Here is a 22,848-nt window from a genome sequence, read left to right as displayed (position 1 = left end):
AAGTGACAGTTTTCCTGGACTCACTGCACTGACGGATGGGCGGTGTACAGCGCACATAGACTTTGAAGGGAGCTGAGTGAGTCTGAGCAAAGGACACAATTTAAAAGGCTGTGTCGCCGGATGTACTCTATGGCCTGATACAGAGCGAAGAGCTCAGCTGTAAATACTGAGCAGTGTCCTAGAAGCCGATATCGAAAGACAATGACGAAGGCACACCCAACCCCACGGTCAGTCCGACAGCCATCAGTGTATGCAAAGGTACTATCGCGAAGTTCCATGCAAAGATCGTGAAACTGAAGGCGATAGACTGAGGCTGGAGTAGTGTTCTTAGGAAGCGAATGAAGACCAAGGTTAACAAGGGTCGCTCCACGAAGCAAAGGCGGGCGGGCAAGTTGCAGGTAGTGTGAAGCTAAGCCGGCGTATCAGGTTCTAAAAGCGGACTCCTGGAGGTAACAGAGAAGAGGGACGCGCCAAATACTGGCGATCAAAGGAGTCATCGAAGAAGGAGGCACAGGATGGGTGGCCACGCATGGCATCTATACCTGCTGAGGACAGAGTCACGGTGGTAGGACAGTGGTAGTTTAGCAGCTGCACATACAGACTCTCAACCGGGCTAGTGTAACGCTCTCATGGCCAAACGGATGCCACGATGGTGGATAGTGTTGAGATGGCGTAAGAGGGATGGACGTGCAGGCGCATAAACAAAGCACTCATAGTCGAATTTCGAACGGACAAGGGACCGATACATATGGAGGAGAGTGTTTAGATCTGCACCCCCGAAAGTACAGTTAAGGACATGTAGTATATTGAGGGGCCCCCTACAGCAGGCAGCCAGGTAAGACACGTGGGAGGACCAAGAGAATTTCCTATCGAGCAGAGCCCCAGGAATTTTCTAGTTCAACGAACGGAAGGGCAACAGGTCCAAGATGTTTGGAGAAATCATTTGCTGCGCCAGAAATTCATACAGATGGTTTTGCCAGTAGAAAAACGAAAGACATTGTCGATGCTCCGGGAGTAAAGACGATCACGATATTGCTGAAGACGCCGCTCAGTGAGACAGGTGACAGGTGCGTGGAGAACTGGAATAGACGGCTAAATCGTCAACAAAAATGGAGCTGGAGATGCCTGGCGGGAGACAGGCCACTATAGGGTTAATGACGATAGCAAAGAGGACGACGCTCAGCACGGAACCCTGAGGCACACCATTTTCCTGGCTAAAGCTGTCCGACAAGGCAGAACCCACAGGCACCTTGAAAACGCGGTCTTTTAACAATGTCTGAAGAAAACAGAGCAGATTGCCACGGTAGCCTCGCATGTAAAGAGTAAGGAGGATACAAGTTCTTCAGCAGGTGTTGTAGGCCTTCTCCAAATCGAAAGACACGGCAACAGTCATGGATTTCCGCAGGAAACCATTCATGACATGGGTGAACAACGTGACGAGATGGTCAACTGCAGAAAGTCGCACTCGAAATCCACATTGTGCATTCGTCAGTAAATTGCGAGACTCGAGCCACCATAACAGCCGGGCACGAATCATACGTTCCATCACCTTGCAAACGCAGCTGGTAAGAGAAATAGAGCAGTAGCTAGAATGTTTTTGTCCTTACCGGGCTTAGGTATGGATATGACGGTGGCTTCAAGCCAGCCTCCGGAAAATGTGCCTTCTGCCCAGATACATATTAAGCAGAAAGTGCTTGCCCGCAAGAATAAAGTGCTGCAACATCTGAATGTCGTTGGCATCTAGACCTGGAGCGGAAGATCGGGAAGAACTGAGAACTAGCTCCCTCATAGTAAAGGCTGCATTGTAGTACTCACGATTCTGAGAAGAGAAAGGTATCGCCCGAGCCTCCTCCGCTCGTTTCCGATGGAGGAAGGCAGGGTGATAGTGGAAACAACTCGAATCCGCAAAATGGTGGCCCAATGTGTTGGAGATAGCAAGAGGGTCCACTATGACATCGTCTGCTACTGTCGGCCGAAATTGGGGATCTTGGTCACAGAAAGCCGTCGGAGGTTGGCCCACACGACATAGGAATGGGTGGAGCTATTAAAAGAACTACTGAATGAAATCCAACTAGCTCTTTTGCTACCCCAAAGAACGTGACGACACTTTGCACGCATCCGTTTGTAATGAATGAAGTTTGCCATCGTAGAACGACGGTTAAAAACGCGGAGAGCACGTCTCCATGCGCGAATTGCGTCGCGGCATGCCTCAGTCCGCCAAGGGACTGGGACATTATGTGGTAAAGAGGAAATGGAACGTTCTGCAGCAGTAAGGATAACATTTGTGAGATATTCCACATGGTCATCACAACTGGGGAAATCTTGATCTTTGAAGGTCGCAGGGAGGAGTAAAGCTGCCAGTCAGCCTTAGTAAGGTGCCATTTGAGAGTGCATGCGGACGGGGTAGGGGACATCAAATGGATAGCACACGGGAAATGGTTGCACGAGTAGGTGCCACAAAGAACGGACCACTCAAGACGTTGGGCAAGCTGGGCAGTGCAGAAGGATGGGTCCAAATGGGAATAGGTGTGCGAGGAGTCAGAAAGGAAACTGGGTGCTCCAGTGTTAAGGCAGAAGAGGTTAAGTTGGTCTGCCAAGAGGGCACCTCTCTGACAGGTCCAGGAAGAACCACAAAGGGGATGATGTACATTAAAGTCACCGAGTACCAAAAATCGGGGAGATAGCTCCCCAATAAACTTATGTAAGTCCGTCCTGGTGACATCGAATCATGGAGGGACATAAATGGTACAGAGGAAAAGTCAGATGGGGAAGGAAAAGGCGAACTGCAAAAGCTTGAAGGTGGTAGTCAGGAAGATGGATTGACTATGAATATCATCCCGCAAGAGCAGCATGATGCCCCCATGAGAGGATATGGCGATCTCAGCTTGAGGTCAGAATGAATCGTTAAGAAACGTGAAAGCTCAAAGTGGTCGTGGGGGCACAATTTCGTTTCCTGAAGGCAGACTACAAGGGGACGCTGCGATACTAAAAGCAGTTGTAAATCCTTTTTGTGGGGCTGAAGGCCGCGAATGTTTCGTTTGAGGAAAGTGATGATGAGGAAGAGATGTAGGGGTGTTACCTCGGCAACTGCCGAGTGACAGCCTGTGAAGAGTCGCTACTGCAGGGCACAGAAACATAAGGATCCTGTTCCATGGGGTCCACAGAAGCATCAGCTTGCTTGTGCGGTCGGTCTGTGGAGTCCAACGCTGAATCAAAAATGGTTGGCTGTGTGCACTGGCGACAAAGAGGCCAGGTGGGCTAATGTATCATGTGACGACACCGTCGAAGAAGATCTTCGAGTTGGCGAATCAGAAGACCATTTGTCTTTGGTGGACTTCTTTGAGCCTTTCCGGTTAGAGAAAGTCTCGGGTGTTGTTTGGCTGGAGGGACGGAGGAAGTCTTCACGGGAGTACTCTTTCTGTCCTGTCCAACCTACTGGTTGTGTAGCTGGTGTCTTCACCCCCTGCACTGCTGGACAGGGGGATGGTGATGCTTCCTTGACACTGGGCGATTTCACAACCTCAGAGCTGAATTGGGGGTCGCATGTCTGCGTGGAAAAGTCCTTCATGGAGTGAGGGGTAACAAGATCTAAAGGTGCCATATGGAGAAAACAGGGTTTGCGACTAGCCAGTAACTTGTGAGCGACTACGTAAGGCACTTTTTCGTTTACCCGGATAACTTGGAAAGCATGCTCATCGAGATACACGGGACAATCCCGAAAGGAGGCGACATTGCTTCCACTGCAGTTGATACAGTGGGGAGAAGGAGGTGGACAATCGCCCTCGAGCGCATCCCTACCACAGGTTACACATTTGGATGGGTGTCGACAAGACTTTCTAGCGTGGTTGAAATGATAACACTAGGAGCAGCGCATTGGTTCCGGAATGTACGACCAGATGGTGATAATTTCATAGCCTGCTTTGGTTTTTGACGGAAGCACCACTCTATCAAAGTTGAGAAAAAGAGTTTGGGTGGGCACGAAGGAGGAATCTACCTTTTTCATTACATGATGGACGACAATGAAATTCTGATCAGAGAGGTAAGATCGGATTTTGGCCTCGGTTCGACTATCGAGCAACCTGGTGTAAATTACACCACGGCAAGAATTCTATGTTCTATGGGCCTCGACACGAACAGGGTATCCTTGCAGATGCGAGGCAGTAAGCAGTTGTTGTGCTTGAGAATCAGATGTAGTCACCAAAAGCAAAATGCCATTCCATAAACAAGAGCTGTATTTCAGAGGGCTGGCAATTGCATCAACACCTTTCAGAATAATAAACATATTTACCGTGACGAAGGAGAGACTGTCTTCATTATGTGAGACCATGAGGAACCATGGTGCAGTGGGAAGGGTCTTTGAATCATTAGCCTCATTACGATTACGTCTGGTAGACGTTGATTACGAAGATGATTGACTCATTGCGAGAAAATCTCCCATGATTGCCAGCGTCTCAGTTTTCGTTCTCCTTCCAACTGGGGGCCCCCTTCACAAGGGGGTGCACCTGCCTTAGGTGATTGTTCACACCTCAGGTCACACCTCCTGAACACCTGACAGAGAGACCAATTAGCAATTTGGGAAGGTTGCCACTCACGCAATCACACCTTCCTGGGCCTGGCCTGTACCAGGGGTACATGCGAACCCTACCTAACAACCCGGCACTGGGAATTACGCGTTACCCAGTCACCTGTTGCGCTTCAGACGCATGGACTCAAAATGGTTCAAATGGCTCTGAGCACTATGGGACTCAACTGCTGAGGTCATTAGTCCCCTAGAACTTAGAACTAGTTAAACCGAACTAACCTAAGGACATCACAAACATACATGCCCGAGGCAGGATTCGAACCTGCGACCGTAGCGGTCTTGCGGTTCCAGACTGCAGCGCCTTTAACCGCACGGCCACTTCGGCCGGCGACGCATGGACTGGCCGTCTGGAGTGCCCAGGGGGGAAGAAAGAGGAACCTTAAACGCCGAAACAGAGGAACAAGAGGAGAAGGGAAAGAAAGTTATGAAAAGGGAGTAAACAACAAAAATGACACTGTTCTTACGTCTGCCACAAATAATGCAGAGCATTCCCAATAACACTCCAGACATGTTCTCCAAGGGAGGGGAAAAAGAATGGCAAGAGGATAGAAAGGCAGCACGGAAGGGAAAAAAATGCTACAAAGGCTGGGGCCCCATGGTAGCCAAGCACAAACCCGCCAAAGAGGGGCGAACCCCCTGGGGGTAATTTCTTGAGTGTTTGTGTGCTTACTATGTGTAACCTTTTATTTTAATAACACTGTAGCGTAGGGTACCGCCGTTGTTATCGACCTTTGTTTTGGCTAGAACAGCTCAGTGTCGGTTAAACCGTTAGTGAGAGTGCGCCGCGAGTTCCTCCTGCAAATAAGGCGAGTACACCGTTCGTTTATTACATATTTTTACGAGCTTCAAACAGGAGCGACTTCAGTAATGGATACGAACTGTGATCGCTGTGTACAGATGTCAGCTTTGTTCACCCTTCGCTCACACCTCCAGCGTGTTGGCTTTCGTCACCCAACTTGAGGCTGCTGCCTAGGGGCATCACTGTGGGGGGTCAGAAGCGAGTATGCGAGGGACATCGAGCACGTCCCACGTGTCCCCCGATCGCTACACTGCTGTGGCCGCTCCAGGTACTGCCTGCACTGAGGTTGATCCCTAACCTGTGGTCGAGTGGGAGATCATTCCAACGTCTGGCAGGCAGTGAAAGACTTTCTGAGACACCGATCGTAGGACCACCCCAGTTCGTTACATGAAGAGGTTTAAGGTGTTATCTGTTGGTTGGTTGGTTTGGGGAAGGAGACCAGACAGCGTGGTCATCGATCTCATCGGATTAGGGAAGGATGGGGAAGGAAGTCGGCCGTGCCCTTTCAGAGGAACCATCCCGGCATTTGCCTGGAGTGATTTAGGGAAATCACGGTAAACCTAAATCAGGATGGCCGGACGCGGGATTGAACCGTCGTCCTTCCGAATGCGAGTCCAGTGTCTAACCACTGCGCCACCTCGCTCGGTCAGGTGTTATCTGTGGCTGACGAAGTCTCTGAGCTGGACGAGTTCGTCCAACTTGTTCCAGAGGAAGCTTCTCGGCCCGCTAGATATGGGCATACACAGAGGGTGGTAGTTGGGAGCTCCAACGTTAGGCGCGCGAGGGGCCCCTTTGCAAAATGGCTGTCAAGGAGGGGAAGGAAGCAAATGTACACTCCGTGTGCATACCGGAGGGAGTCATTCTTCTGGATGCCATGAAGAGTACAGGGTGCAGCCAATTACAGGTGGTGGCCCATGTCTGTACCAATGACATGTGTCGCTTTGATCGCAGGAGATTCTCTCTGGTTTCGGGTGGCTAGCGGAAATGGTAAAGACGTTCAAGCTTGCTTGCGAGATTAGGGCGAAGCTCACCACCTGCAGCATCGTCGACAGAACCAACTGTGGTCCTTCGGTGAAGAGCGGAGTGAAGGGTTTGAATCAGAGGCTCATGCGGTTCTGTGACCGTGTAGGCTGCAGATTCCTTGAATTGCGCCATCGGGTGGTGGGTTTCCGGGTTCCGCTTAATGGGCATCCACTACACACAGGAAGAGGCTACACCGATAGCAGGGGCTGCTTGGAAGGGACTGGGCGGTTTTTCAGGTTAGAGAGACTCAGGAAACCACAGAAAGGACGTCCGTCTAAAAGGGGGCAGTGAATCAAAGTAGAAACGAACGGTATGGTAATTGTAAATTGTCGTACCTGTGTTGGGAAAGAACCAGAACTCCAAACTCTAATAGAGAGCACTGAAGCTCAAGTAGTTATAGGTACGGAAAGGTGGTTAAAGCCGGAAATAAGTTCAGTCGAAATTTATTCAAACAAGCTAATAGTGCACAAAAAGGATAGATTAAATACAGTTGGTGGTGGAGTATTTATTGCTGTCAGAAGTAGTTTATCTTGTAATAAAATTGAAGTAATATTTCCTGCGAAACAGTATGGGTAGAGGTTATACTTGACAATCGGACTAAACTATTAATTGGATCATTTTACCGACCCACGAGTCAGAAGATATAGTTGCTGAACAGTTCAAACAAAACTTGAGTCTCATTTCAAATAGGTACCCCACTGATACAATTATAGTCGGTGGTGACTTCAGTCTACCTTCAATACGCTGGAAAAATTATCCGTTTAAAGCCAGCGGCAGGGATAAAACGTCATTCGAAATTATACTGAATGTTTTCTCAGAAAATTATTTATAACAATTAGTTCATGAGCCCACTCGAAGCGTAAATGTTTGCGAAAGCATACTTGACCTCTTACCAATAAATAATCCTTGGCAAATAGGGAGTATCATAACCAATACAGATATTAGTGACCACAAGGCAGTTGCAGCTAGTCTGAATACCGTAACAACTACAACAATCAAAAAGTAACGCAAAGTACATCTATTTAAAAAAGCTGATAAAAATGCTCTTAACACCTTCTTAAGAGACAGTCTCCACTCATTCCGATCTGATCAGGTAAGCGTAGAAAAAGTGTGGAATGATTTCAAAGAGATAGTATCGACGGAATGAGAGATATACACCACATAAATTAATAAGTGATGTTGCTGATCCTCCATGGTACACGAAACGGGTCAGATCGCTGTCGCAGAAGCAACGAAAAAAGCGTGCTAAATTTAAAAGAACGCCAAATCCCAAAGATTGGAAAAGTTCTGCAAAAACTCGAAATAGAACGCGTACCTCAATGAGAGATGCTTTTAATAACTTCCACAACGAAAATCTGTCTCAGAATGTGGCAGGAAACCCAAAGAGATTCTGGTCATACATAAAGCGCACCAGTGGCAAGACGCAATCAATACCTTCACTGCGTGTTAACAACGGTGAAGTCACTAATGACAGTACTACTAAAGCAGAGTCATTGAACACGGTTTTCCGAAACTCCTTCACCAAAGAAGACGAAGTAAATATTCCTGAATTTCAATCAAGAACAACAGATGAGAAACATAGAAGTAGATATCCTCTGTGTAGCAAAACAGCTTAAATCACCTAATAAAGCCAAGGCCTCCGGTCCAGATTGTATACCAGTCAGGCTCCCTTCAGAGTATGCTGATACAAGAGCTCCATATTTAGCAATTATATACAACCGATCGCTCACAGAAAGGTCCGTACCCAAAGACTGGAAAATTGCTCAAAAAACGATTTATGATACACAGTCAGCATTGATTCAGAAAACATCATTCTTGTGAAACACAACTAGCTCTTTATCCTCATAAAGTGATGAGTGCTGTCGGAAGGGGATGTCAAATTGATTCCATATTTTTAGATTTCCAGAAGGCTTTCGACACTGATCCTCAAAAGCGTCTTCTAACCAAACTGTGTGCCTATGGAATATTGCCTAGTTGTATGGCAGGATTCGTGATTTCCTATTAGAAATCCAGTTCATATTAATAGACGGAACGTCATCGAGTAGAACAACAGTAATATCCCCTAAGGTGTGTTATAGGCCCTCTATTGTTCCTTATCTATATTAACGGCATAGGAGACAGTCTGAGTAGCCCTATTAGATAGTTTGCATATAATGCTGTCATTTGCCGTCTTGTAAAGTCGTCAGGTGACCAAAACGAATTGCAAAATAATTTAGATAAGACATCAGTATGGTGCGAAAAGTGGTAATTGAGCCTGAATGAAGAAAAGTGTGAACTTATTCACATGAGTAATAAAAGAAATCTGCTAAATTTTGATTACGCTTGATGTCAGACAAATCTTGATTCTGTAAATTCAACTACATGCTTAGGGATTACAATTACAAAGAACGTAAAGTGGAACGATCACATAGGTAATGTTATGGGTAGAGCAAACCAAAGACTGCGATTCATTGTCAGAACACTTAGAAGGCGCAACAGGTCTACTAAAGATACTGCTTACACCACCCTTGTTCACCCTATTCTGGAATATTGATGTGCGATGTGGGATCCGCGTCAGGTGGGACTGACGGATGACATCGAAAGATTTCAAAGAAGGGCGGCTCGTTTCGTACTATCGCGAAATAGGTGGGATCGTGCCACAGACATGATACGTGAATTAGATTTGTCAATCATTAAAACAAAGGCGTTTTTCACTGCGACGTTACCTTTCATGAAATTTCAAACAGCAATTTTTTCCTCCGATTGCCAAAACTTTCTGTTGGCACCCACCCCAAAGGGAGAAATGATCACCACGATAAAATAAGGGCAATCAGGGCTCGCACAGAAAAATTTAAGTGCGCGTTTTTGTCGAGCGCTGTTCGAGAGTGGAACGGTAGAGAGACATCTTGAAGGTGTTTCATTGAACCCTCTGCTAGGCACTTTATTATGAGCAGCAGAGTAATCGCGTGGATGTAGGAATGAAACTAACTGGAAATGCAGGGAATCTAAGGCAGAATGGTTTCATGAATAATGTGAAGGAATCGAAAAAGAAATTAATGACAGCAAGACTGATTCAGCATACAGAAAATTCAGAACAACCTTTTGTGAAATTAAAAGCAAGAGTGGTGGCATTAAGAGTGCAAAGGGATTTCGACCGTTAAATGCAGAGAGCGGATAAGGGGAAAGAGTACAGTGAAGCGCTCTATGAGTGGAACTTATCTGATGACGTGATAGAAGAAAAAACAGGAGGGATTCAGTATTAGAATGAGAATTTAAAAGATCTTTGGAAGACTTAATATTGAAAAAAGTAGATTGGATAGATAATATTCCATCAGAATTTCTAATATTATTGGGGGAAGTGGCCACAAAACGACTATTCACGTTGGTGTGTAGAACGTATGAGTCTGGCGATATGCCGTCAGACTTCCTGAAAAACATTAGTCACATAATTACGAAGACAGCAAGGACTGACAAGTACGAGAATTACCGCATACCACCTTAACAGCACATTCCTCAAAGTTACTGACAAAAATGCTTTACAGAAAAATGGAAAACAAAACTGGAAAGGTGTTATATGCCGATCACTTTGGCTTGAGGAAAGGTAAAAGCACCAGAGAAGGACTTTTGACGCTGTTGTTTACAATGGAGGCAAGACTGAATAAAATAACATGCGCACGGAGCAGATCAAACGCATTGGACCGGACACAAAGAACTGGATCCTGCGACTTTTCGATAAATGTCGCGAAACATGTAAGATCCCCAAGATGTGGAGGAAGGTAAGGATAGTGGCACTCTTGAAACCCGGGAAGGCACCTGATTCACCAAAGAACTATCGCCCAATATCTCTCCTGCGTCATCTTTACAAACTGTATGAGAGACTTATTTTAAATCGTATGACAGACTCTATTGAGATGTAACAGGCTGGTCTTAGACCTGGAAAATCATGTACTTGCCAAATTCTGTGCTTAATAGAACACATAGAGGAAAGATACGTAATTAAAAAGATAATCGTGCTAGCCCTGGTCGACCTTAGCTCTGCATATGATACAATTAACCACAGGCTGCTGCTCCAGAAGCTCTATAATGAACTAATAAACTATCAATTTGTTAAGATTATCGAGTCCCTATTACGAAATAGACAATTTTGTGTTGTCCTCAGTAGGAAAAAGAGTAGATGAAGAAACCAGAAAAATGGTCTGGCCCAAGGAAGCGTATTGCGCCCTCCCTATTTAATCTGTAAGCCAACGACCAACCGATGCCTAAGCATACAAGACGTTTTCTGTATGCGCATGACCTGGCAATTACAGCACTTGGATGACCTTTAAGGATGTAGAACATAAGCTGGAGAAAGCTCTTGGAGAAATTTTAACAACATTCTTAAGCAAAACGCGTCCAAAACACAAGTCAGCGCTTACCGCCGATCCTGGCAAGCTAGCCTTAAACGCAACGTTTCTTGGAATAATACCAGTCTGGAACATGCTGACAAACCAACTGGGCATGGTTCTCGATAGATCTCTGACATATAGGTACCACTGCGCAAAGACGCGACGAAAGGTAAATGCCCGAAATAATATTCTGCGGAAACTAACTAACACCAGATGGGGTGCTGAACCTTCCATATTAAAAACGACCGCACAAGCCTTATGCTTTCCTACATACGAATATGCCTGTCCAGTATGGTCCAGATCAACCCATGCAAACGAGGTCGACATAAGTCTTAATGAAACATGTCGATTACCAACGGGACGCATGAAACCTAATTCCCTACCAAAACTATATAGAGCTGCCGGAATTCACAGAAAGACTCAGACAAATTATTGACGATAGGCATCCCATTTTTGGCAGTGAGTGTAAACCCGGGCAATTGAAATCCCGTGAAAGGTTCTTTTTTTTTTTGGGTCATCAGTCTTTTGACTGGTTTCATGCAGCCCCCCACGAATTCCACTCCTCTGCTAACCTCTTCATCACAGAGTAGCACTTGCAACCCACGTATTCTATTAGTTGCTGGATGTATTCCAATCTCTGTCTTGCTCTACAGTTTTTGCCTTCTACAGCTCCCTCTACTGCCATGAAAGTCATTCCCTCATGTCTTAACAGATGTCCTATCATTCTGTCCCTTCTCCTTATCAGTGTTTTCTATATGTTCCTCTCCTATCCGATTCTCCGCAGAACCTCCTCATTCTTTACCTTATCAGTCCACGTAATTTTCAACTTTCGTCTGTAGCACCACATCTCAAATGCTTCGATTCTCTTCTGTTCCGGTTTTCCCACAGTTCATGCTTCGCTTCCATACAATGCTGTGCTCCAGACGTACATTCTCAGAAATTTCTTCCTCAAATTAAGGGTGATATTTGATATTAGTAGACTTCTCTTGGACAGGAATGCCCTTTTTGCCATTTCTAGTCTGCTTTTGATATCCTCCATGTTCCGTTCGTCATTGGCTATTTTACTGCCTAGGTAGCAGAATTCCTTAACTTCATCTACTTCCTGACCATCGATCCTGACGGTACGTTTCTCGCTGTTGCCATTTCTACTACTTCTCATTACTTTCGTCTTCCTTCGAGCTACACTCAATCCATGCTCTGTATCAATTAGACTGTTCATTCCCTTCAACATATCATGTAATTCTTCTTCACGTTCACTCAGGATAGCAATGTCATCAGCGAATAGTATCACTGATATCCTTTCACCTTGAATTTTAATTACACTCCTTAACCTTTCTTTTATTTCCATCATTGCTTCCACGATGTACAGATTTAACAGTAGGGGTGAAAGGCTACATCCTTGTCTTACACTCTTTTTTATACGAGCACTTCGTGCTTGCTCGTCCACACTTATTATTCCCTAACTGTTTTCAGGCTTTGGTTCTTCAGTATGTTAGGATTCATTATCACACTGTTTTGTATTACACTTTGTTAATGATTTAAATGTCGATTGAATTTTCAAGGAACTCTAAATAAAACTGGGAAAGAATTTGTGGATACACCGCTGGACTGTTCGTTACTAAGGTGTCGTGTATCTGTCATTTGATTTATTGGTTATTGATTGCTATTCAATTCTCCCTTCTTCAGTGTCCTCGTGTGGCAGCCCACAAGGGCTTCTCAATACGTGGCGGTCCTAGGAAGGTTCGTTGTGGTACATGATCAATCTTTAGTAATCCAATGTTCAGCCACGTGCATCTGTCTCAGTGTCTTAGCAATTCTTCTTGGATCTGTGTCTCTATTTTAAGCATTTTCTCTTTTCACTGACCTAGAACGAATCAATTTCCGCTACTCGTTTTTTAACCTTTTAAACATTTTAAGCACTGTCGTTGCGTTAGGTTTTAATGAGCGCGCTTCAGACCTATGCGTTGTGCGTCCAAGCAGTTGTACAATCTCTTTCTGATTAGCTTTAATGGTGTAATATGCGGAGGCCACAGTTCTGCGGAGCGATCAGCAGATATGTACGATATGTAGAGAATTGTCGTTCAAGAAGAAATACGGTGCCTGTACGACAGCTGTTACCTGACTGAATGCTGGAAAGTAGAAGGGCGATTTCCTTGTAGAGTAGTCAGTTTGAGTGGAAGAGCGTTTCTTCCTGTCTTCTTCGTTTCTAGATTTCCCCCGAAGTTTTAATACGAGCAGTTTTCTTCCTTTCCCCGAGTTTATTGTGTCTTTTAGTGTCTGTCGTTTTTCTCCGTTTGGAAAATTTGTTTTATTTCATATTTTTCGCTGGATGCTTTCCCTGTCACCACTGTTACATCCGTCGCCTACCTGTGAACGGTATAAACTTTGTTCTGTGTACAAGTTCTGTACCCGTTTATGTTGCGCCCATATGTGGGTGAACAGTGATGTGATTCGAAGCTTCATTCATTTTTAAAACATTACCTATGTTGAAAGTTCATCGTTAGTCCAAATATTAAAGTATATAATTTTCTAGCATTCTATATGTACAGATCACAACTTTTTATTACTGTGGTTGTAACATACCTGGGTCGTCCTCTTGTGGTTAACGAAGCTGTTCCCAGCAGTTCACATGTGAACAGTCGGTATCATGGTGCTACTAACTACCTTCCACTGCGTCACCTGTAGGGCAGGGGTAGCTTAGCTGTGGCGGGCGAGGGGATGTAGGAAGGAAGAGACTCTGTCGGGCAGATGTAGCCGTGCAGATGATGTTAATTCACATGCACCGAGGGCATTTTACAGCCTACCCCTTGCACAAGCAAATATGTCTTCATTGCCTAGTTGCAGGAGAGGTTGTCCTCTAATTTTGGTCATAGTGGTTTTCCCAGTTACCGAGTTTTGCACAGGATAAGGTATCTCCTTACTGCAACTATTACTCAACGCTAAAACAAGTCATACTTGCCAGAGAAAAAGTAAGATGAGTTTATTAATGCCTTTAACAGTGAGAACATAGTTTATATGGCCTACCAGAACCGTGTTCGTTATATTGATATTTGCACGTAGCTCTACGCAAACGGTGCATTGAAATGCAATGAAACAATGCATTGGAGCACACATACAAACATTTTACAGTAAATCGACGAATAGCACATCGCTCTACTACAACTATTCACCCCAAGGAATACTTTATCAAGGGCCTAAGAGAGTAGAAAGGCGTATGCAACAAGGAGAAATAATTTGACGAGTCGGGCTCGTCTCATGGAGTAACTGATATGTTGTGTGTTGGGGTAGACGGAGACGGACCGAGAACGATTGCGTAATAGCCTTCAGTGAGACGCTGCGCTAGCGGCTTCATGTTTCCGTTAACCAGCTGTCCTGGCACCTAATACAAACTGAAGGGCCGGGTGGGTTGATCTGAAGAGCCAGTCCCGACTTTTACACTGCCGAAGCCAGCTTCACATAGCTGTACAGACGAAACTATTCTGCCAAAAGCAGCGGACGCATATTGCATGCTGTTGGTGCTAGGCAATGGGGAATCTTGGTACCCTCCTGCATAACGGCAAATATGTTCTTTTTACCTAACAAAGTCTTTCGAAGCAGCTTTCCTACCCTTATTTGCAAAATTATATTAATTTAAATAAATGTACCAATGATGAGAAGAAAAAGAAGTGGAAGACAGTTAACTGAAGTGACTAGCTGTTCTGGCATTTTCCAATTATTACATTTGATTAACCGCTTAAAGACAGGTATTCTAAACACGCGCCATTCCTAAATAATTATTTCCCATGAATGAAATCGTTACATGTCACCCACTGATTTCTCCAGTCTACATTTTCGCTATGAATTTGAGCTTCTACTGCATACTTTTTTCTGGGAAACCAATTTCAGTGGAAAAAATATCTGGGTGTACGGTCTGATAATCGAAATACTATGTAAGAGGTTGAACACAGAAATTTCGATTAATTATAAATCGTTCAGTTACAGAGACATAGAAGAACAATTCGTCGGTTATTTAGTGTCGTTTTGCGTGGCTTAAAAATCTAAGTAGATGTGATCTAAGTGGCAGGAATAATTCAGTCTTTCAGCTGGTTTCGTCTGTTTTTACATACTTTCGACCTACCTGCAACTACTGTCGATTTTCAACTGTTTCTGCCAAAGTAATTACGCCAAACACAGCCTAGCATGATGCAACCAGCTTGTGTGTTTCCCATCGGCAACATCATGCATATACGAGTGGTTTTCTTAACATTAAGCCTAAATATTTGGTTTTTTGCCACATGGCAACACAATGCAATAGAGGGTTAAAGAGATGACTGCAGTTTCAGTCTCTCGCATCCGTTTTGGAAACGGATGGCTAAAGGGAGCCATCTGCGTTCATTGCGTATTCTCGGTGATGTTTTAGCACAGTGCTAGTACTATGGTTCAAATGCCTCTGAGCACTATGGGACTTAGCATCTGAGGTCATCAGTCCCCTAGAACAGAATTAATTAAACCTAACTAACCTAAGGACATCACACATCCATGCCCGAGGCAGGATTCGAAACTGCGACCGTAGCGGTCGCGCGGTTCCAGACTGAAGCGCCTAGAACCGCTCGTCCACCCAGGCCGGCGCTAGTACAATGTGTCCACTGATTTATCAGAAGTACCTCTATGTTTGCGCCTTTCGATATTTGACTGGAACATCTGTCGACAGATTTTACCTAAAGTGCAGTAACTTCCAAGGAAATGCTTTCTAGCTTATGCCACATGCCTAAAGAATATACTCAGGTTGGCTCGCCTGCCAATGGTCGTAAGCTCGTCGCGCAGATTCAATCCGGACGCGGGTCGCAAGGTAGCGCGCTGAACATTAAAGTAAAGTGGCAGGTTTCTTAGTTCGCACACAGTCGTTTTGTAAATAAAATACGAGGTTATACAATCCTTTTGGATTAGATGTTCTGCAAATGGCCGATTCCCCTAAACCACTTACAAACACAGAGCTCTTAAACCAAGAAGCTAAAGGATGCAGGCTAGATATACCCGAAGAAATGCTAATTTTCAAACACCTCCTTTATGATAAAGGCAACTTGCTTAATGTCCAATTTAGGTTGAAAAATAAGAATTTCTTTGAAGGATTTTAATCCTTGCTCCGTCTACCATGACTTTCTGTGGTGTCACCGCCAGACACCACACTTGCTAGGTGGTAGCCTTTAAATCGGCCGCGGTCCGTTAGTATACGTCGGACCCGCGTGTCGCCACTATCTGTGATTGCAGACCGAGCGCCGCCACACGGCAGGTCTAGAGAGACGTCCTAGCACTCGCCCAGTTGTACAGCCGACTTTGCTAGCGATGGTTCACTGACAAAATACGCTCTCATTTGCCGAGACTATAGTTAGCATAGCCTTCAGCTACGTCATTTGCTACGACCTAGCAAGGCGCCATCATCAATTGCTATTTATCTTGTGATGCATGTACCGTCAGACCGATGTTCACCAATTATGGATTAAAGTTAAGTATTCCAGAAGCTACGTATTTTTTTTACTAGACTCAACTCCTTTAACTGTTCCAGACCTCACGCCAGCCTGCGTGAGCTTAAACGCGTGCCTTTCGGCTATCTCGTAGTGGCTTGGCTGTCTTGCAAAGTCACAACACTTTCCATGTCTCCCGATGCCATTACCCTTTTATCTTTATGTTTACATACGCATTTCACGTAATCGTCGTTATTTTCTATAAGTTTAAGGCTGTTTTACGATTTAATACACGTCAAATGGTGTATCTCTAATAATGAGCTTGGTAAAGATTGCACGCAACATGACTTCTTATAACTGCCTTTATAATGACTTGTGGCGTGGTGCGCCCCTATGTACTGCTTATTAACCCGGTAAATCTAATACTGTACATTACTCACGCCACTACCTGGCTACGACATACAGCCTTTTTGTTCTGTCGTGTGAATAGGGCCTCCCGTCGGGTAGACCGTTCGACGGGTGCAAGTCTTTCGATTTGACGCCACTTCGGCAACTTGCGCGTCGATTGGGATGAAATGGTGATGATGAATAGGACAACACAACACCCAGTTCCTGAGCGGAGAATATCTTCGACCCAGCCAGGAATCGAACCCGGGCCCTTAGGATTGACATTCTGTCTCACTGACCAATCAGCTACCAGGGGCGGACAGCGCTTTTGTTCTTATTAGTCGCTTCGGGTATTTTCCGATTATGCACTGCATAGCTAACACACTAACCTATGTTCAATGCTGTTTCACAGTTTGTTACACATCAAATGGTTTATTTATATTTAAGACCTTCATTAAGTTTGCATATAACTGCACTGGCTATAGTGTCTACATAATGTTTTGTGGCGTTGCGCGCACCTATTATCCGATAAATCCAGAACCTGGCTATGACATACAGCCCACTGGTTTTCTTATGCATTAATTGCTGATCACATACTGTACATCTAACTGCTAACTGGTATGAGACAATTGTCCTTATTATCATTCACAGGCGTTAATACTTAGCTAAGTTCCACACGTCTCAGGCACGTATAGCCTTTTCTTATTAAAAGGTTCCTTTACGCTTTATAATGTCATTTGCGTCTCATGGAATTGTAACTTCAGTTATCAAGATTTATGTGCAAGCAACATTTCTAGCTGCTGTAACAAATAATGTTGTCAGTTAATATTTATTCATACTTTTGTACAGTACACTTTTTATATGCCTTTTGCCTTTTATAGAACGGTAACGTTCTCGCTTCGCGCACCCGGGTTCCCGGGTTCAATTCCCGGCGGGGTCAGTGATTCTCTCTGTCTCGTGATGACTGGATGTTGTGTGATGTCCTTAGGTTAGTTAGGTTTAAGTAGTTCTAAGTTCTAGGGGACTGATGACCATAGATGTTAAGTCCCATAGTGCTCAGAGCCATTTTTTAGAACTGTAACTTCAGTGACTTCTGGTTTTAGTGAAATTAATAATTCGAACTATTGTAATAAGCTATTTTCCATAATAATCTCAGTTAACATTTACTGGTTTTAAGTTTATATTACTCCGCACGCGCATGCGTGCGACCACCAGCTGAGCTCGCTGCGTCGCTACCAGCGGCAACATTTTAAGTTTGACAAGGCCAATATCTGGCATATGTTAATTTTATTTTATTTTGTGGCATTTCTGAAGAAGGCTACATTATTATAACCGAGAACTAGGTAAAGTTTCTTTGCTTATGCAACTGGAGGCTGAAACTTAATATAATTAAATTTTACAGTTGCTGACTCTGCTGCACCACGCTAAAAATATTCAAAGTGATTTTTACGCACAATGTGTAGCTCTGGTGATGACAGGCGAAGTCATGAAGAATACGATTTGTTTAGACAGTGTATTCGACTGCCTTGAATAAGAGAGAGTGGCTGACACTCAATTATTATTGCGTGATTTTCACACAACCACACTGATACGTACGTTGCCTAATTTACTGATAGCGAAGATGTATTCTCTGGTGTACAGAAACATCAAAAATCTTATGAAGGCGGTTTCGTTTGTAAAACACAATTGCAATCACCGTTACCTAGCGATGTTACAAAGGAAGATCGTAAAACAGTACATTTCATTTCCGCAAGTGATCAAACACACGTCTGTATGACAGCGACTCAGTATTGTCCATCGGTCTGGGCTACTTAAAACCTCGTAATTTGTGAGGAGGATTAAATTTCAAAGACAGGACGCACCACCCGAGTCCACTTGGAATAGGCAGCACAAGAGCGATACACAAACAGTGATGTCGGACAAAACAATGAAGACGTCATGCACCACTTGAAGGGCTATTCTTAGAATTCCGATACACAGTTTAGGGGTACGAGGACGTAATAAAGAGCTACCTTGGTCTCTGGCTGTAATGACTGAATAAAGAAGATTTAAGTAAACTGATATCAGCCAGACACACTCAGCCACACGCTGTGTGATTCTGCTGAACAAGTACACCACAAAATATTGTCTCGTGCTGTCTCTGTATCAGCCATTCCTAGCACTTTACTTGTCTATCAACTTCCGTCTTCATCTTTTGTGAATGATATTATTCAATTTAGCGCCGCAGCATTCATTTTACTTTCCACACTCTTCTACATCTTATTTCCAACATATGTGCCCTCTGTTTCCCCTTTCTTCTGTCCTCTCAAATTTCTTGATCGAAAAGCAAAGAGTCTCTTGAGCGTATTTTCGTTGGTTAGTCGCATGATAAAATGAGTCATCGTCAGTCAACGACTAAATATCGTCTCACACTAATGACTAAGTCTGTAATTCGGTATTACAGTTTAAACGTGTTGAGAAACGAACGGAGTATTACGTAGTGCATTTTCGATCACATAATCATTGCAACAAAGGAGATGAGAAGCTAATTAAAGAAATGTTGAAATGTGTTGAAATCTTATGGGACTTAACTGCTAAGGTCATCAGTCCCTAAGCTTACACACTACTTAACCTAAATTATCCTAAGGACAAACACACTCACCCATGCCCGAGGGAGGACTCGAACCTCCGCCGGGACGAGCCGCACAGTCCACCACTGCAGCGCCTCAGACCGCTCGGCTAATCCCGCGTGGCCAGCTAATTAAAAACAGAGAAATTTGGGGGTGATATGATGACATGAATTAGAGATTGTGGTACAATAACCTAAAATTTAAAAGTGTATTACGTTACGAATACAAAGATAGCGTTGTACGGGAGCTATCGTGAATGATTTTTTCCTCACACCAACACAAAAAATGTGAAATGAGCTTTGGTCCATACATTCTATGGTTTTATTGTTTATTAATGCAACTGTGTATTGCAGATAAGGTAAAGGAAATTATTAACAATGCCAGCAATTCATAAAAACCCATAAAAATTTACAAAAAGTTTTTCATCGCTTCATCAGCAGGTATAAGCTGTAGGGTAATGAATGGTTCTACCTTTGTAACGACACTAGTAAGTTTGTTTGGAATTTCATTAGGCAGTGTAACTCACGCCACCACGCCTCAACCATACGATTCTTCGAATTATTGCTCGGGAAATATTCTGCAAAGCACTGGAAGAAATCATTAGCACGTAACATACGCAACAGCCCATGAATTTTTCTTGGAGTAGCAGCTCACTAACAAACGTTTGTGTAAGAGAAGCCAATTTATTAGACACGTTATCCTTGTTATATGCGGAATGCGCCTCCATAGGCGTCTACATAAATGAATTAGAGTAGCTAATCCCGAAAATTCCAGGCTAAAAGCCGCCAGAGGGCACTGGTGGTGCTCGTCCTTAATGTTGTTACCAGGCCTGGTAGGGTATACAGGAGCCATAAATACCGTTCAAATGCTGAGTGATGACTGTGAAAGGCACAGAAACACAGCTTACTAGCGTGAGAGAGCGTTACCAAAACTTTTTTTGTGAGTCATCATTTTTCTGACTGGTGGCCACGCAACATCTTCTTGGCCAACCTCTTCATCTCAGAGCAGCACTTGCAACCAACGTCATCAATTATTTGCGGGATGTATTCCACTCTCTGTCTTACTCTACACTTTTTACCCTATACAGCTCCCAGTACTACCATGAAAGTCATTCCCTGATGTCTTAACAGATGTCCTACCATCCTGTCCCTCCTCTTTCTCACGTATGTTTTTCTATTCTGCGCAGAACCTCCTTGATCCTTATCAATCCACCTAATTTTCAGCATTCATCTGTAGTACCACATCTCAAATGCTTCGAATATATTGTGTTCCAGTTTTCCCACAGTACTTGTTTCACTACCATACTATGCTGTACTTCAAACGTACATTCTCACAATCATATCATTGATATCCTTTCACCTTAAATTTTAATTCCACTCCTGAACCTTTCCGGTATTTCCAACAATACTTCTTCGATGTACAGATTGAAGAGTAGCGGCGAAATATTACATCATTCTTACGCTCTTTTTAATCCGACCACTTCGTTCTTCATCGGCCACCCTTATTATTCCCTCTTGGCTCTTGTACATATTATAGATTGCCAGTCTCTCCCTACAGCTTACATCTATTTTTCTCAGAATTTCGAACATCTTTCAGCAGTTCACACTGTCGAACGTTTTTTCTAAGTCGACAAATCCTATGAACGTGTCTTGATTTTTCTTTAGTCTTGCTTCTATTCTCAGCTGAAATGTCAAAGTTGCCTCTCTGGTGCCTTTACCGTTCCTAAAGCCAAACTGATCGTCATCTAACACATTCTCAATTTTCTTTCCCATTCTTCTGTTTATTATTCTCATCAGCAACTTGGATACATGAACTGTTAAGCTGAGTGTGCGATAATTCAAGTACTTTTCAGCTGAAACTTCCTGGCAGATTAAAACTGTGTGCCGGACCGAGACTCGAACTCGGGACGTTTGCCTTTCGAGGGCAAGTGCTCTACCGGCTGAGCTACCCAAGCACGACTTATGCCCCGTCCTCACACCTTTACTTCTGCCAGTACCTCGTCTCCTACCTTCCCATCTTAACAGAAGCTCTCCTGCAGACCTCGCAGAACTAGCACTCCTGAAAGAAAGGATATTGCGGAGGCATGGCTTAGCCACAGCCTGGGGGATACTTTTCAGCTACTGGAGTCTCCGGAATTGTGTGGATGATGGCATGTTGCGAAACTCATACATCCTACACACCAAGGTGAATAGTCGTTTTGTCGCTGCTTCCCCCAATGAATTTAGCACTTGTGATGGAATTCTATCCATCCCTTCTGCCTCATTTGAGCTTAAGTCCTTCAATGCTCTCTTAAGATCGGACTCTAAAACTGGATCCCTTATCTTTTCCCTATCGACTCCTGTCCCTTCTTCTATCACATCACACAAATCTTCCTCCTCCTCATTGGGGCTTTCCATGTATTCTTTTCACTTTTACGCCCTCTCCTCTGCATTTAACAGTGAAACTGCCGTTGCACTCTTGATGTTACCACCTTTGCTTGTAAATTCACCGAAGGTTATTTTGACTTTGCTATATGCTGAGTCAATCCTCAAGACACTCATTCCTTTTTCGATTTCTTCACATTTTTCCTGCAGCCATTTCGTCTTAGCTTCTCTGCACTTCCTATATGTTTCATTCCTTAATTTCCCTGAACATTTTGGTACTTCCTTCTTTCATCGATCAATTGCAGTATTTCTCCTGTTACCCATGGTTTCGTCTTTGTACCTATGTTTTCTTTCCTACTTCTGTTTGCTCTTTTTAGCGGTGTCCATTCCTCTTGAACTTTACTGCCTACCGAGCTATTTCTTATGGCTGTATCTACAGCCTTAGAGAACTTCATTTCTATCTCGTCATTCCTTAGTACTTCAGTATAGCACATCTTTGTGTATTGATTCTTTCTAATTTCTTAAACATCAGTGCTAAACTGTGATCTGAGTCTATATCTGCTCCTGGGTACTCCTTACAATCCATTATCTGATTTCGGAATCTCTGTCTGACCGTGATGTAATCTATCTGAAATCTCCTAGTGTCAGCCTATATTTTATCAGAACCTAACAGAGCTTGAAAGAAGCCTCATTCTCTGTCTCCATTTGGCTGGCGGGATGAGAGAACAGCACAACGGTAAGCTACGAACATCCTGTGTTCTCGTGTTACCTCAACGCCTGAGTACTGTGAAGCAAAATAGCACATAAAATATTTGAAAACACAGGCTGCTGGAATAATGTCGTTTTATCAAATTTACTAAGGCTGTGGGGCGCACCTAGAAGAAAATGATCAAGGTAAATCGGATCAAGACTCTATCCAGACAAGAACCACAAAATAAAGTGGATGATTATAGCTATTGGGGGAAGTGATAGTGCGAAATAAATGTAGCTTAGAAGAGATGAAAAGCTTCAACTGCTTTTTTCTATGTTGAAATTTTCAAGTGTGTGTGAATTCCTAAGGGACCAAACTGTTGAGGCCATCAGTCCCCAGACTTAAACGGCGCTGTGCAAACCTATTGAACCTGCTTACTGCACCCAACATTTGGTCTGCAGCTAAAATTATTTCTCCCATCTCTCCCCTCCCCCTCCCCCCCTTGGCTACACACACACACACACACACACACACACACACACACACACACACACACACACACACGCACGCACTTGTCCCTATAGTCAAA

The 22,848-nt window shown here is 44.0% G+C and overlaps 1 non-coding gene across 1 annotated transcript; it reads right to left on the bottom strand.

The window, feature by feature from the left end:
- Positions 1-21,085: 21,085 nt before the first annotated feature.
- On the bottom strand, positions 21,086-21,160 carry Trnas-cga. The gene has a single exon. It is a non-coding gene; the product is annotated as a tRNA-Ser (tRNA).
- Between the last annotated feature and the right edge of the window lie 1,688 nt (positions 21,161-22,848).

The sequence above is a fragment of the Schistocerca piceifrons genome, chromosome 1 (genome assembly GCF_021461385.2).
Source record: "Schistocerca piceifrons isolate TAMUIC-IGC-003096 chromosome 1, iqSchPice1.1, whole genome shotgun sequence".
NCBI lineage: Eukaryota > Metazoa > Arthropoda > Insecta > Orthoptera > Acrididae > Schistocerca > Schistocerca piceifrons.
The sequence above is the reverse complement of the archived record's forward strand: the minus strand, read 5'-3'. Positions and strand labels throughout refer to the sequence as shown.